The sequence below is a fragment of the Stomoxys calcitrans genome, chromosome 3 (assembly GCF_963082655.1).
Source record: "Stomoxys calcitrans chromosome 3, idStoCalc2.1, whole genome shotgun sequence".
In the NCBI taxonomy this organism is placed as follows: domain Eukaryota; kingdom Metazoa; phylum Arthropoda; class Insecta; order Diptera; family Muscidae; genus Stomoxys; species Stomoxys calcitrans.
Genome location: NC_081554.1, coordinates 62,908,126 through 62,925,224, shown reverse-complemented (window position 1 = coordinate 62,925,224; position 17,099 = coordinate 62,908,126).

The window sequence follows — 17,099 nt, the reverse complement described above, 5'->3', positions numbered from 1 at the left end:
TATATCAGGTTATGGACCGATTTGAACTGTTCTTAGCACAGTTGTTGAAAGCCATAATAAAACATCTCCTGAAAATTTTCAGCCAAATCGGATAGGAATTGCTCCCTGTAGAGGCTCAAGAAGTCAAGACCCCAGATCGGTTTATGTGGCGGCAAAATCAGGTTATGGACCGATTTGAAATATTCTTAACACAGTTGTTAGAAGTCGTAGCAAAACACATCTTGCAATATATCAGCCAAATCGGATAAGAACTGCGCCCTCTAGTGGCTCAAGAAGTCAAGACCCGAGATCGGTTATATGGTAGCTATATCAGATTATGGTCCGATTTCAACCATACTCAGCACAGTTGTTCGAAGTGATAATAAAACGCCACGTGCAAAATTTCAGTCAAATCGGACGAGAATAGCGCCCTCTACAGGCTCAAGAAGTCAGGAACCAAGATCGGTTTATATGGCAGCTATATCAAAACGTGGACCGATATAGGCCATTAACAATCCCAACCGACCTACACTAATAAGAAGTATTTGTGCAAAATTTCAAGCGGCAAGCTTTACTTCCTCGAATGTTAGCGTGCTTTTGACAGACAGACGGACAGATGGACAGACGGAAGCACGGACGGAAGGACGGACGGAAGGACGGACGGAAGGACGGACGGAAGGACGGACGGAAGGACGGACGGAAGGACGGACGGAAGGACGGACGGAAGGACGGACGGAAGGACGGACGGAAGGACGGACGGAAGGACGGACGGAAGGACGGACGGAAGGACGGACGGAAGGACGGACGGAAGGACGGACGGAAGGACGGACGGAAGGACGGACGGAAGGACGGACGGAAGGACGGACGGAAGGACGGACGGAAGGACGGACGGAAGGACGGACGGAAGGACGGACGGAAGGACGGACGGAAGGACGGACGGAAGGACGGACGGAAGGACGGACGGAAGGACGGACGGAAGGACGGACGGAAGGACGGACGGAAGGACGGACGGAAGGACGGACGGAAGGACGGACGGAAGGACGGACGGAAGGACGGACAGATGGACAGACGGAAGGACGGACGGAAGGACGGACGGAAGGACGGACGGAAGGACGGACAGATGGACGGACGGAAGGACGGACAGATGGACGGAAGGACGGACGGAAGGACGGACGGAATAACGAAATTGGTATACCCCCAGAATAACGAAATTAGTATACCCCCATACTATGGTGGATGCGGAGTTGCTTTATACCCCCTCTTGTTGTGTAAGGTAGCGTGTTCACCAGGCTACCATCCCCCACAATCTTTGTTTAATCAATTTACCTGTTCTAATGCCAAAATCGGTCATAGGCACATCCGCTAGCGGCACTGTTTAAGGTACTGCTCTTCGCCTAGGTGTGTCACAGCTAAAAACTCAGCGACGCAACACTAAACCGCTGGAGAATTTCTGTATGCATGCTCCATGAGTTCAGCATTGGTTTACAGTGTGCCGTAATTGTCATTATGACGTTACAAAATAACAACAACTACAACGACAACATCAACTGTAACAACAAATATGCGACTAAACACACAAAGCGGTAAAGATAACAACCGAAGTGCAAACGTTTCCCTTTTATCAGTGTCCAAAAGATAACAAATCCTTATCGCTGGAAACTAAAAAATATTCCAACAACAAATACTAGCACCACGCGAGAGTCAGCAACTCAACAAAACTCACCGTTCGTGCCATAATAGAATATGAGAGGCACATATTTAGGACAGAGAAACAATATTTCGTGCTTTTGTTTTCAGTTGCCGGCAGTAAACTCCTACGTTCTGATGACCTTTTTTTCAAGTGACAATTGCGCTGCGTTTTAGCTTTTTGTAGTTTCCAAAAGAATCGAGTAAATCGGGTTTCGAAAGCTTACCACTCATCTGGGCACCCAACCACGGTTACCGTGATCTTCGTGTAAAGTTCCAAAATTCATGGTTGTTACCAGTTTCTTAAAATTGTAAATCAAATTTTGAATTTCCTAGGTAATGAAGTATGTCAAGTGTTGAGTTTAATATCAAATCCATAGTTTTAGCAAAAAACGAAAAAAAAAATTATCATAAAAAGCCATATTAACAAAAATTAAATCCAATGCCATAAAATTTGTGACATGTGAAAAGTGTTGTGCAAACTTCCATGTTCTGTGAAATATTGCTCCCTTATACAGGTGTTGGTTGAGCACTAAAATTCCCATTAAACAATTCCACCTTGGTCATGTGTGCTTGTTATCAAGGTTGTCGCGTTTTTTTTATTAATCGATAAGAAAAATGCTAAATTACAGAGGTAAACCGTACTAAAAGTGGATAAATTGTGAAATTCTAATATGTAGCAGTTACCAGAAGGGGGAAACAACCGCAACGAACAGACCTTATAACAATTTATACTATTCAAAGCGTGTAGATTGGCTTCGAGGAACTACTATCAAAAACCTAAAATCGGCCTGAATAAAATATTTTTATACCCACCACCGAAGGACGGTGGTATACTAATTTTGTCATGCCATATGCAACACAAAGAAATCTTCATTTCCGACCCTATCTTCTTCTTATATATAGCAAGTAAAAGCATGCTACCCTCTACCGATTAAGTTCGGCCGGGCCGAATTTTATATACCCTCCACCATGGACTGCATTTGTCGAGTTCTATGAGCGGTATCTTCTTTCAGGCAAACAAAAAATATTGAATAACAACTGTTATGCTATTGGAGCTATATCAAGTTATAGTCCGATTCGGAACATAAATGAATGCTGAACATTGAAATCTGAACATTCGGATAAGAAGCCTTTATGGGGTCTCTGACGAATATTGCTAGTAGTTACAAACACAATGACGAAATTACTATACCCCCCTTCTATGGTGGAGGGTATAAAAATCAATTTTGTGTTTGTTTTTCTGTTCCTTATAGACCCAAAACAGCTGAATCGATTTTCTTGAAATTTTTACAGAAGGTGCATAATGATCCCGTGGGGAAAATTGGGTACAAGATTTTTTCTGAAGGGGGGGCGGACCCTCCCCTTTACCTAATTTTCAGAAACGCCAGATCTCAGAGATGAGTGGTGCCATTTAAGCGAAACTGTGTGATCTTTTATAGTTACATAAAAACAAAAATTTGGTATCCAAATTCCGGATGGGGTTTCTAGGGGGGACGCCCCACCCCAAAATCTAGCATATATATATATATATAGACCAATCACAACAATATGGGACTCAAATGAAAGGTAATTAAGATTAAAAAACATATCTGATATGCAATTTTCAGATTAAGTGTTAGGGAGACCACCCCAACCCCCACAACACCCCTAAATCGGACATATTTACCAACCATGACAATATGGGACTCAAATGAAAGGTATTTCCGAGTAGAATACGATTTTGACATCCAAAGGTGGGACCAAGTTTCTGGGGTCCAACTCTTCCCCAAAACAACCCCCCAAACAGGACTTATTTACTAACCATGGCAATATGCGGATCAAATAAATAATAATTTATGGTAGAGCACGATGCTGATATATTTTCATGACAAAGTATTTTGGGTGCCATCCGCTCCCAAAAATACCCCTCAATCGTACATATTTACCAACCATGTCGTATGAATGGTTTTGGGGATTTGAGCATGAAATTCATACCCACATTCGGGACCAATTTGCTGGGGGTCTACCCCTTCCCCAAAGCACCCCTTAAACAGCAATTATTAACTGGCCATCGATATATGGAGCTTAAATCAAGGTATTTCGGAGTATAATACGAATGTGATATCCAAATGTGGGACCATGTAATAGGGGCACCGCCCCTTCCCCACAACGCCCCTAAAGAGTGCGTACAAATTTACCGACCATGTTAATATGTGGCTCAACTGAAAAGTATTTGAGATTAGGAATTTGACAACCAATTTTGAGGTCAAGTGTTTGGGGGACGCTTCATCCCATAAACTTCCCTTAAACCAATGGCAATATTGGGTTTAAGCAAATGGTATTTGAAAGTACAGCACTATGCTCATGTTTTTTCCAAGGCTAAGTGTCTGTGGGACCATTTCACACCCGGAAAAACCTCTAAATCGGACATATATATTTACCGATCATGGCAATATAGGGCTCAAGTGAGAGGTATTTGGGAGTAGAGTACGAAATTCATACCCACTTTCGGGAGTCCACACTGGGGGTCCTCACCACCCGCTAAACCCATCAATCAAAACCCGAGGGGTCTTCCCACTCCCAAAATCCCCATGGGAATATCGGGCTCAAAAAATTTATTTTAAGAGTGGAGTTTACATATGCGGGCTCAAAAAATTAAGTATAGAAGAATCCTTCGATGACAAAACGTACACACTGGCGGTATGCATTGACATCGAGGGGCCTGTTAACAATGTGCGGAGCGACACACTGATCCAACACTTAGACCAGTACACGGATAACCCATATGCTAAGGAACAGGTGGATAAGATAGTGTGTTCCGTGGTATAAATATAAGGAAGAAAGTGGCATAAGCCACGCCACAGGGGGGCATTTTATTGCCACTCCTATGGGTGACCACCATAAATTACCTATTACGGATGCTGACTGAAGAGGGATTTGAACCCGCAGACGATGTTATAATACTTCTAAGGGGTAAGGATCCGATCGAGCTATGCAAAAGGGCCGAATGGGTCTTGCATATGGCATATGACTGAGTTGGACCCAGAGGTCTCAATGTTAACCCAGAGAAGACTGAAATATGCCTGTTCACGAGGAAGACGAAGGTGGGCCAATTTAACGCACCACATTTTCTCAATAAGAAAATTTCGATATCTGACATGGTCAAATACTAAGGTGTGATCTTGGGCAGGAAACTGAATTGGAAGTGTCACATTCAGGAGCATACTGAGAAGGCCCACAGATATTGGGCACTATGTAGTCGGGTCGTAGGTTTGAAATGGGGCCTGAATCCTAGGATGGTCCACTGGCTATACAGGAGCGTGATTAGACCAATATTTACTTACGCCTCATTAGTTTGGTGAACTGCTATGGAGAAAACGTGCAACATAAGGACCATACAACAGGTTCAGAGAACATGTTGTCTTGGCATATGCGGAACGATGAGGACCACGGCCACTATGGCACTGGACGCTATTCTAGATATCCAACTCATTGACATACAGATTAAGTGTGAGGCAGCCACTACGGCTATGAGACTTAAAGCGATGGGAGAATGGATTGAGGATGGGAGCAGCTCATACCATCGCGGTATAATCGAGGCGACGCTAGAAAACCTGGAAGGAAGGGAAGAGGTTTCCGATCGGATACCTGAGATGTACCCAGAAGTCAACTGTGCCGATAGCACTGCTACTATTGGCACAGTCTTGTATTGAAGGAACCCTAGTATTGCCATCTGGAAGATCATGTTATACGGATGGATCAAAGCTAGAGGACAGAGTGGGCCTAGGGGTCTACATTGAGAACACAGGGACTGAGATTTGTTTTAGACTGCCTGACCATAATAGGGTCCTGCAGGCGGAGATCCGGGCGAACACGAGATGCGTGAAGTGGTGTGGTGCTAACTCGAGGACGTTGAGTGTGAATATCTTTACCGACAGTAAAATTGCCATAAGGGCAATAGCAACCAGGACGGAAAGGTCACGAACAGTCTTGCAGTGTATAAAGGAGATTAACGACTTCTCTGAGGATGCCAAAATCGGCATCGTTTGGTTTGGTTATGGCGCGCATAACGGAGTAAGGGGAAATGAAAGGGCAGACGATTTGGCGGTGAGGGCAAGAGGACTGCCGTCAATAAACTTGGTTAACCTGAAGCCTTTGGGGTCGAAACAGTCCGAGTTAAGGGAGTGGGCGACGAATGCGCATGCAACATTGTGGAACAGTGAAACGGTCGGTAGAACGGCGAAAATCCTATGGGGGGATCCAGATCGTGAGAAGACAAGGCTATTACTGAAAGGAATCAAGAAGGTGGTCAGTATAGCTATTGTATCACAACGGGACACATGGGACTACGGAGTAAGGGGAAATGAAAAAGCAGACGATTTGGCGGTGAAGGCCAGAGGACTGCCGTTAATAAACTTGGTTAAGCCGAAGCCTTTCGGGTCGACGCAGACCGAGTTAAGGGAGTGGGCGACGAATGCGCATGCAACATTGTGGAACAGCGAAACGGTCGGTAGAACGACGAAACATAGGATTTCCAGATAGTGAGAATACGAGGTTATTACTGAAAGGAAGAATGAAGGTGGTCAGTATAGCTATTGGTATCACAACGGGACACATGGGACTACGGAGTAAGGGGAAATGAATAAGCAGACGATTTGGCGGTGAAGGCCAGAGTACTGCCGTTAATAAGCTTGGTTAAGCCGAAGCCTTTCGGGTCGATGTAGGCCTAGTTGAGGGAGTGTGCGACGAATGCGAATGGAACATTGTGGAACAGCGAAACGGTCGGTAGGACGGCGAAAATCCTATGGGCGGATTCAGATCGTGAAAAGACGAGCCTATTACTGAAAGGAAGCAAGAAGGAGGTCAGTATAGCTGTGGATACCATAACGGGACATATAGGACTACGAGCTCACTTATGTAGAACCAGTGCGGCAAGTGATAGCATGTGTAGGGCATGCGGGGGAAGATGATGAGACGATGGAGTATTTCCTTTATCATTGCCCGGCTTCCGAGTCCAGCAGATACCGGTACTTAGGTGGAGACACAATATCGGACATGAACCAACTTAGGGGACGAATGCGCATGCAACATTGTGGAACAGCGAAACGGTCGGTAGGACGGCGAAAATCCTATGGGGGGATCCAGATCATGAAAATACGAGGCTATTAGTGATAGTTAGTAAGAAGGAGGTCAGTATAGCTATTGGTATCATAACGGGACACATTGGACTACGAGCTCACTTATGTAAAATCGGTGCGGCAAGTGATATCATATATAGAAATGCGGGGAAGATGATGAGACGTTGGAGTATTTCCTTTGTCATTGCCCGGCTTCCGAGTCCAACAGATACCAGAACTTAGGTGGAGACACAATATCAGACATGAAGCGACTTAGGGGACTTAAATCGAACATTCTATTCTCTGCTCTCAAGGAAACAGTTGCCGCCAAGCATATTCTGATGAAAATAACTGTTTGTGACTTTGACAGGATTATATCTATTGAATAATCAATAGTATAATCTCCGAAACTCACTGCTCTATCGTGGGTAGAGCTTGGTGGAGGAAAGTGCAGAGAAACTTTCCTCTTTACCGAGGCAAAGATATATTTTTAATGCATATTTTACAAGGCAGTGCAGACAGTATACCTCCTTAAGTTATCCCTCTATTTAGTAAGTAAACTTTCTTGCGGTAGTATTAATGCCTAGAATTTTCGCTCCTCCATGGTTGACGTATTGAAGACCTTAAATGCAAAAACTTTTTATTCCTTTTGAATTCGGTCATGTATGACTGTTTCAGTAGATTTTCCCTGGCTTTAGACAAGCTGTTGTCGATACAGGCAATCTCCACGAATTTTTGCCCTGAGATATGTATCTATGAATCTATCTAGAGTCTTTAGCATTAAGGTTGAAAGACTCTTGGAATGAAAATAGTTTGCTTTTGTATGGTTAGGGGTTTCTGGTTGTTTAACACAAATGTCTATCCAACACAGCTTGTAATTCAACTTGCGACACTTTATCAGGGCGCGGCAATTAAAATTAGCCGAATTTATTGATAGCCCCAGAGACTATTGACTCACACAAAATGCATATCAGTGACAGCCTTATCCGCCCATTTGAGATATATTTAACCATAAACCTTTTGCCATACCAAACTAATAATTGTTAATCGGAGTTATTTGTGCAAAATTTCAGTAAAATTGGTTTACTCGTCTTACGTCTATATTTAGGTATTACCGAAATAAGTTTTCAAATTTTCTAGGGGGTGAATACCTTATCCTTATCCTAGTTGCTTAACTTGGAATTATTTCCCCATGTAAGATATACACAGATTTGTATTCTACTTGTTTCGAGGAGCTTTGCAATTTTTTTTTTACACCACATCATGTTCGCCATTTGCATTGATTTTATTCCAACAATTTCTTCAATATCCTTGGGAAATTGCATTCATCTGCACAGCATGTTCCACATTTATGCGCTACCCATTTTCACCTGACACAACACCCTGCCTGGCTGTATTGAAAACGGCAGGGATAGATTTAAATGAATCCATCGTGCTGCACAAATTTAATCAAAGGAATATTTCCCGTTGAGATAATTAATCGAAAACGGCCTATGAAGGCTTCAACTTACTCGTGTGGCCACCATCATCATTTGCCAGTGTGTCTTTGTGTGGAGATGTTGAGAAAACTAGAGCAACTAAGGATATTTGTAACTTAATTAAGGACAAGAGGACACCTGCTGCTCTTAACAACCTTGGAGGGATATGAACACAATGCAATCAGGCTAGAAAGCTAAGGGACAAGGCAAAAAGGTGTAAACAGTGGCTCACAGCGACAGCTGGAAGAGTGGGAGATTGTTTTTGTACCTACCAACAAAGGTTGGGGGGCATACTAATCTAGTGATTCCGTTTATAGAATCTTGAAATATTGTTCTGAGACCCCATGAAGTATGTATAGGAGATGTACACGTGAGTCGTGAATTGTCTTGTGGCTCGTGAATCACGCGTGAGTCACTTGATTTGTGAGTGAGATCCAACTTTAATCATGTGATCGTGCGTGACCGTTATTGAATTAAAATTCTTCATGTGTGAACGAGAGTGAGTGAAATCATGTTCACGACACTAATCACGACTCACGAGAAAATCACGACTCACGGGACACTCCCGAAACAAGAAAAACAAAATAATTCGTCTGATCTCAAATCATACAATATATCAAAGTACGAATCTTTCTACACGTGGCTCGTGAGTGTCTCGTGAGTAGTGATTTTCACGTGAGTAGTGCGGGAGTAAGATTTATGTCTCGTGAGCGTGCATGAATGTCAGTTGACATAAAAAAGTCGTGCGTGAGTAAAAAAAGTCGTGCCAAATTCGAGAATCAGTTTATCTGGAGGCTATATCTATTTATAGTGCGATTCGTTTCATATTTGGCACGGATGTTGGAAGTCATAACTCAAGTATTTGTTACAAATTCCAGCCAAATCTAATGAGAATTGAGGCTTCTAGGGGCTCCAGAAGTCAAATCAGGGTATCGGTTTATATGAAGGCTATATCTGTTTGTAGACCGATTCGGATCATGCTTGACACGGATATTGGAAGTCATTACGGATGTCTTTGTTACAAATTTAGTCCAAATCGGATGAAATTTGAGGCTTCTAAAGGCCCAAGAAGTCCAATCCGAAACAGGAAGTGGTTCTAAACTATATCGGACTATATCTTGATATAGCCCCCATATATACCGATCCACCGCTTTAGGGTATTAGGCCCAAAAAAGCCACATTTATTATCCGATTTTGCTGAAATTTAGGACAGTGAGTTGTGTTGGGCCCTTCGACATCATTTTTCAATTTGGGCCGGATTTCGTCCAGATTTGAATATAGCTGCCATATAGACCAATCTCTCGATTTAAGGTCTTGGGCACATAACAGGCGCATTTATTGTCCGATTTCGCTAAAATTTGGAACAGTGAGTTGTGTAACGCCCATCGACATCCTTTTTCAATTTGGCTCAGATCGGTTTAGATTTGGATATAGCTGCCATATAGACCGATCTCTCGATTTAAGGTTTTGGGTCCATAAAAGACGCATTTATTGTCTGATTTCACCGAAAATTGGGATATTGAGTTGTGTTAGACCTTTCAACATCCCTCTTCGATTTGGCCCAGATCGATTCAGATTTGGATAAAGCTGCCATGTAGACCGATCTCTCGATTTAAAGCCTTGACCCCATAAAGGGCGCATTTCTTGTCCGTTTTCGCCGAAATTTGACACAGTGACTTATGTCACGCTTTTCACCATCCGTATTAAATCGGTCTATATTTGGATATGGCTACCAGAAAGACCAATATTTTGTTCTACAAAATTGAACCCTGACTTGTACATATTAGACCACTCAATATCCGTGTCGAATTTGATCCAAATCGGACGATATTTCGATATAGCTGCGATGGGTGCATAAATTATGAATTTTTCACCGGATTGTGATTAAATGGGGTTTACAAATATACCCGAGGAGGTGGGTATGCAAAGTTCGGCCCGGTCAAACTTAATGCCTTTTTACTTGTTTCAATATTTTAGTAGATTTTTTGTATTTAAAACCGCAGATTTTACTAGCTGAAATGGCAGTATGAAATGTTTGCCCAAACAGCAGCATTATGAGTGCTGAAACAGCAGTCATGACTGCTTTCCCTTTTTCAACAAACAAAAACTGTGGCTATAGCAAACATTTTTGCTGTTTTGAATAACAAACACTGCGTGTTTTTTCATGACTTCCAAAAACTGTGCCAAGTAAGGTCCAAAACGGTCTTTAGCCTGATATAGTTCCCATATAAACCGATTTTTCTATTATCCTTATTCGGTTCCTAGAAGCTTTAGTTATTGCCTGGTTTTTTAGAAATTTGGTATGTTGTGGGTTCCAAAGATTCGTCCCGGCTGAACTTAGCATCTTTATACCCTACACCACCACTGTGGTGTAGGGTAGGTTTTTCGAAGTTTGTGCATTTATTTGCAACACTAAGAAGGAGAACAACTAGACCCATTGATTAGTAAACCGATCGACTGAGAATCACTTTCTAACTCGATTTAGCCATGTCCGTCTTTCCATCTTTGAGTCCATGTATGCTTGTAATCAATGTGCAGGTCGCATTTATTGTCCAATTATCACGAAATTTTGCTCATATCACTTTTTTGGCCCAAGGATGAATGCTGTTGATTTTGGTAAAAATCGGTTCAGATTTATATATAGCTTCCATATATATGTATCGCCCGATTTTTACTGAAATGGCCGTAGTAGTTACAATTTTCAACCGATCTGCACAGAATTTGGCAAGGACTGTTTTACTTTTGATCCTAATATATCTGCAAAATTTTATCAAAATCGGTTCAGATTTAGATATAGCTCCCATATATATGTATGGCCCGATATGCACTTAAATGGCCGTAGTAGCTACAATTTTCAACGGATCTGCACAAAATTTGGCACGAAATGTTTTGGTACTGATTTTAATATATCCGCAGGATTTCATCAAAATCGGTTCAGATTTAGATATAGCTCCCATATATATGTATGGCCCGATTTGCACTTAAATGGCCGTAGTAGCTGCAATTTTCAACGGATCTGCACAAAATTTGGAATGGATTGTTTTGTTACCGATTTTAACACATCTGCAAAATTTCATCAAAATCGGTTCAGATTAAGATATAGCTCCCATATATATGTATCGGACGATTTGCTCTTAAATGGCCGTAGTAGGTACAATATTCTACTGATCTGCACAAAATTCGGCACAGATTGTTTTGTTGCAGATTTTAACTTATTTGCTAGATTTTATAAAAATCGGTTCAGATTTTGATATAGCTCCCATATATATGTATCGCCCGATTTGCACTTAAATGGCCGTAGTAGCTACAATTTTCAACCAATCTGCACAAAATTTGGCACGAAACGTTTCGTTATTCACCTTAATATATATGCAAAATTTAATCAAAATCGGTTCAGATTTAGATATAGCTCCCATATATATGTATGGCCCGATTTTCCCTTAAATGGCCATAGTAGCTACAATTTTCAACGGATATGCACGAAATTTGGCACGAAGTGTTTTGGTACTGATTTTAATATATCCGCAAGATTTCATCAAAATTGGTTCAGATTTAGATATAGCTCCCATGTATATGTATCGCCCGATTTGCACTTAAATGGCCGTAGTAGCTAAAATTTTCAACCGATATGCACAAAATTTGACCCAGACTGTTTTGTTACTAATTTTAACATATCTGCAAAATTTCACAAAAATCGATTCAGATTTAGATATAGCTCCCATATATATGTATGGCCCGGTTGTCACTTAAAAGGCCGTAGTAGCTACAATTTTCAACCGATCTGCACAAAGTTTGGAACAAATTGTTTCATTGCTGATCTTAACATATCTGCAAAATATTATCAAAATCGGTTCAGATTTATATATAGCTCCCATATATGTGTATCGGACGATTTGCACTTAAATGGCCGTAGTAGCTACAATTTTCAACCGATCTGCACAAAATTTGGCGCGAAATGTTTTGGTACTGATTTTAATATATCCGCAAGATTTCATCAAAATCGGTTCAGATTTAGATATAGCTCCCATATATATGTATTGCCCGATTTGCACTTAAATAGCCGTAGTAGCTACAATTTTCAACCAATCTGCACAAAATTTGGCACGAAATGTTCAGATCGGTTCAGATTTAGATATAGCTCCCATATATATGTATGGCCCGATTTGCCCTTAAATGGCCATAGTAGCTACAATTTTCAACGGATATGCACGAAATTTGGCACGAAGTGTTTTGGTACTGATTTTAATATATCCGCAAGATTTCATCAAAATCGGTTCAGATTTAGATATAGCTCCCATATATATGTATCGCCCCGTTTGCACTTAAATGGCCCTAGTAGCTACAATTTTCTACTGATATGCACAAAATTTTGCACGGATTGTTTTGTTGCAGATTTTAACTTATTTGCTAGATTTAATTAAAATCGGTTCAGATTTAGATATAGCTCCCATATATATGTATCGCCCGATTTGCACTTAAATGGCCGTAGTAGCTACAATTTTCAACCAATCTGCACAAAATTTGGCACGAAATGTTTTGGTACTGATTTTAATATATCCGCAAGATTTCATCAAAATCGGACCAGATTTAGATATAGTTCCCATATATATGTATGGCCCGATTTGCACTTAAATGGCCATAGAAACTCCAATTTTCAACCAATCGGCACACAATTTTATACGGACAGTTTAGTTTTTGATCCCAACATTTCTGCTAGATTTCATCAAAATCGGTTCAGATTTAGATATAGCTCCCATATATATGTATGGCCCGATTTGCACTTAAATCGATGTAGAAACTCCAATTTTCAACCAATCTGTACAAAATTTGACCGAATTTATACTTGTAGGGTAGGTGTATTGTATTATATAGTCGGCTCCGCCCAATTTTTGCCTTTCCTTACTGGTTTTACTTGTTTTTTGGTAACTAAGCCGTTTATACATTTCAAGAATTCCATTTCACTTTATTTTAAAAACAAACTAAAAATTTGTTTATGATTTCTTTACTTTTAACGTTAAGTTCTTAGAAATGTATTTAATTTTCTAAATTTTTTCTCAGTCTGACATTTTGTTTTCACTTTGAGTCATTGTTGGGTATCTTTGAAACAATGGCCTATAGATTTGCCTTCTCGACGCCATGTACGAAAAAGAATGACAACTACTAAAGGATGTCGTCCCAATAACCAATATTCCTATGATTCGCAATTTGCAGTGTGACTCAGGGCACCAACACAAAGAACAAACATGACACAGATTTGTTGGTGACCGCATTAAGGATGTCGAATACTTAGCATATTTAGAGGTGTCACACACACGAAAGTAGAGTTTTACGACGATTGTCTTCAGATTTTAAATCAAAGAAGATCCCTGGAAACTTAAACGACCATGTGCTAAAATTATTTGAACTGACGAAGCTGTATGGATTATGCCTCTAACTGTACACCCTTAATTTAGGATATCCAACATTAAGTTATACTATGCTACATTGCCAAAGTGTCATTACCATCTCAAATCGAAAACCCTTCAAGTAAATAGGCCATACACTTCTTTCACGCTAAAACTACACCTTAATGTATGCCAGAGTATCATACCACAAAATCACATATCAATTTCTGGCAAGCTGGCTTGATTTGTCATGACAATTATGTCGTGAAGAAAATGACACAAAGTCAATCATGTTGTCATTTTTTCGCTCGTCTTAGCTAGTGACGTTGGTGCATATTTTATAAAATAAAATGCGACAGCTGTAATACTTCCAATACTAAAGGCCCACCAAACCGCCCATCAACCCAGGTACAGCCTTCCACTCAGCTTCTAAAGTCTCACCCAACTGATGAACACACAGAAATTATAATCCCAAGACAATATATTGCTCATATTCCCAGTGAATGACTCACACACAAGCAAGTATGTCCTCAATTCGCATAGAATGACAACAACTCACACATACACAACCAAAGAATCAAAATATCTTAATTGGTGTTGGTGCATGTGCGATGTTTACAGGTGTATCAACAGCATTTAGTTCAATAATAATAAAGTACAGATAAATATCAAAGCAAGAGCTTAAGTCCAACACAATGCACTGGTAGAAAAATAGAATATCTGAATAGCATTTTATACAGTGCAAGCAGTGCACATCACAACATCATAGAGAAATTGCGCAAAAATCACAACGTCATTCAAAACAGTGGTTTAAGAGCGGATATTATGGAACATTCAAACAAATTTGAATTAAATTAAAAATTAAAATTAAATAGGTTAGGTTACGTTAGGTTAAAAAGAGGGTGCATATATTAATCTGCCCCATGCCACTATGGACATACACCTGAGCCAGTAATCGGCTTGTTGTGCGTTCTAAAAACTATAAAGTAACATCTAAAAAGAAAATTTTAAGTTAGGAATTCCGTGCTTCTTACAAAACCCTTTATTGTCCCCTAAGTTTGATAATGTCTGATATTGTGTCGACACCTAAGTGCCCGTATCTGTTGTACGCGAAAGCCGGGCAATGACAAAGGAAATGCTCCAACGTCTCATAATCTTCCCCGCATGCCCTACACATGCTTTTACTTACCGCACCGATTTTACATAAGTGAGCTCGCAGTCTTATGTGTCCCGTTATGATATCAATAGCTATACTGAACTCCTTCTTACTTCTTTTCAGTAATAGCCTCGTCTTCTCACGATCTGGATCCCCCCATTGGATTTTCGCCGTCCTACCGACCGTTTCACTCGGACTGCGTCGACCCGAAAGGCTTCAGGTTCACCAAGTTTATTGACGGCAGTCCTCTGGCCTTCACCGCAAAATCGTCTGCCCTTTCATTTCCCCTTACTCCGTTATGGCGCGGCACCCAAACGATGCGGATTTTCCCATCCCCAGAGAAAGCTTACACCGCAAGACTGTTCGTGACCTTACCGTCCTGGTTGTTATTGCCATTATGGCAATTTTACTGTATGTAAAGATGTTCACACTCGACGTCCTCGCGTTAGCACCACACCACTTTACGCGTTCCGTGATCGCCGGAATCTCCGCCTGCAGGACCGTCAGGCAGATCTCAGTCCTTGGGTTCCTAATGTGGACCCTCATGCCCTCTCCGTCCTCTAGCTTTGATCCATCCGTTTTATATGATCTGCCAGATGGCAATATTAAGGTTTCGTCAATCTAAGACTGTGCCGATGGCAGCAGTGCCTCGCACTCGACTTCAAGGTTCATCTCAGGTATCCGATCGGAAACATCTTCCCTTCCTTCCCAGTTTCCTATCTTCGCCTCGATTATACTGCAATGGTATGAGCTTTTCCCATTCTCAATCCATTCTCCCATTGCAATAAGTCTCATAGATGGGCGTGGCCCCCATCGCTCCGCCTATACCAAGACAACATGTTCTCTGAACCTGTTGTATGGTCCTTATGTTGCACTTTTTCTCCATAGTAGTCCACCAAACTACTGAGGCGTAAGTATGTATTGGTCTAATCACGCTCCTGTAGAGCCAGTAGACTATCCTAGGATTCAGGCCCCATTTCGAGCCTACGGCCTGTATGCATAGTGCCCAGCATCTGTGAGCCTTCTCAGTACGCTCCTGAGAAATCGGTTAAGAACCTGATATAGGTCCCATATAAACCGATCTCCCGATTTGTCTCCCTAAGCATTTACAAGCCGCATATTTGAATCATTTTTGGCTAAAAGTTCGCGAGATTTGGCCCGGCCGAACTCAGTACGCTTCTGCTTGTTTTTTACTAGATTTTTTCATTTCTATCCCACTGTGCAGCGTCGGACCTGGGTCTTAAGCCCATAAAAGCCGCAATTATTATCCGATTTCAATGAAATTTGTATCAGCATATTGGATTAAGACTTACGACATCCGACCCAAATATGGTTTAGATCGGAGTATATTAAGACATAGCTGACATATAGACTGATCTGCCGATTTAGGGTCTTAAGTCCATAAAAGTCTCAATTTTTATCCTATTTCGATGAAATTTGAATTAGTGAGTTGAATAAAGCTTCCTGGCATGCGACTCAAATGTGGTTCAGATCGGTCTATATTCAGATACAGCTGTCATATAGACCGATCTGACGATTTAGGGACTTAGGCCTATAAAAGCTGAATTTCGCTGATGCTTAAAACAGTGAGTTATTTTAAGCCTCCCAATATCTGACCCAAATGTCGTTTATATCGGACTATATTTAGATATAGCTGCCATATTGAGCGACCTGAATCAAAAATGATCCAGACCGGCCCCTATTTGCATGTTACTATGGATGTGGTAATAGAGTATTTATAAAAGAGGATGGTTATATTATCCAGGGGTATCCAAAGTTCAACACGGCCGAATACAACATGTTTTTACTTGTTATTGATTATGTGGAGTCACACCAAAATTGAATAAAAAAAGTATATCCATGATGGTAGGACTCTAAAATTCAAAAATGTCGAACTTAATCCGTTTTTTCTTGTTTCTTTGGTAAAATTTCGTTGCAATTTCGTTCTTAGTGAAAGTTTTCTTAGAATGTCGTCGTTACAGGAAATTTTTTCAAAATGTTGTTTTAAAAAATATTTCATTGAAATGTCTTAAGGTTTAAATTTGGTAAACTTACGGATTGAACCCTTCTGGAAAGTTCGTGGTGGTTGCTTGTCTTGTGTACAATTCCCTGGAATGGGTATGTGACCCGTCATCTGAACGGATGAGTTTTTATCTGTTCAACCATCTCATTGAGGATTCTGTGACAGTCGAAAAGAAGTTTCTGATTTCTGGAATGCCTTCTACAGTGCTTTATTGCCAGTCAGCCGTCTTTCAGATTTTATATCTTAGCCTCTTATTGCATGGATCTCCATTCCATACATATCACAGTGGCCAAT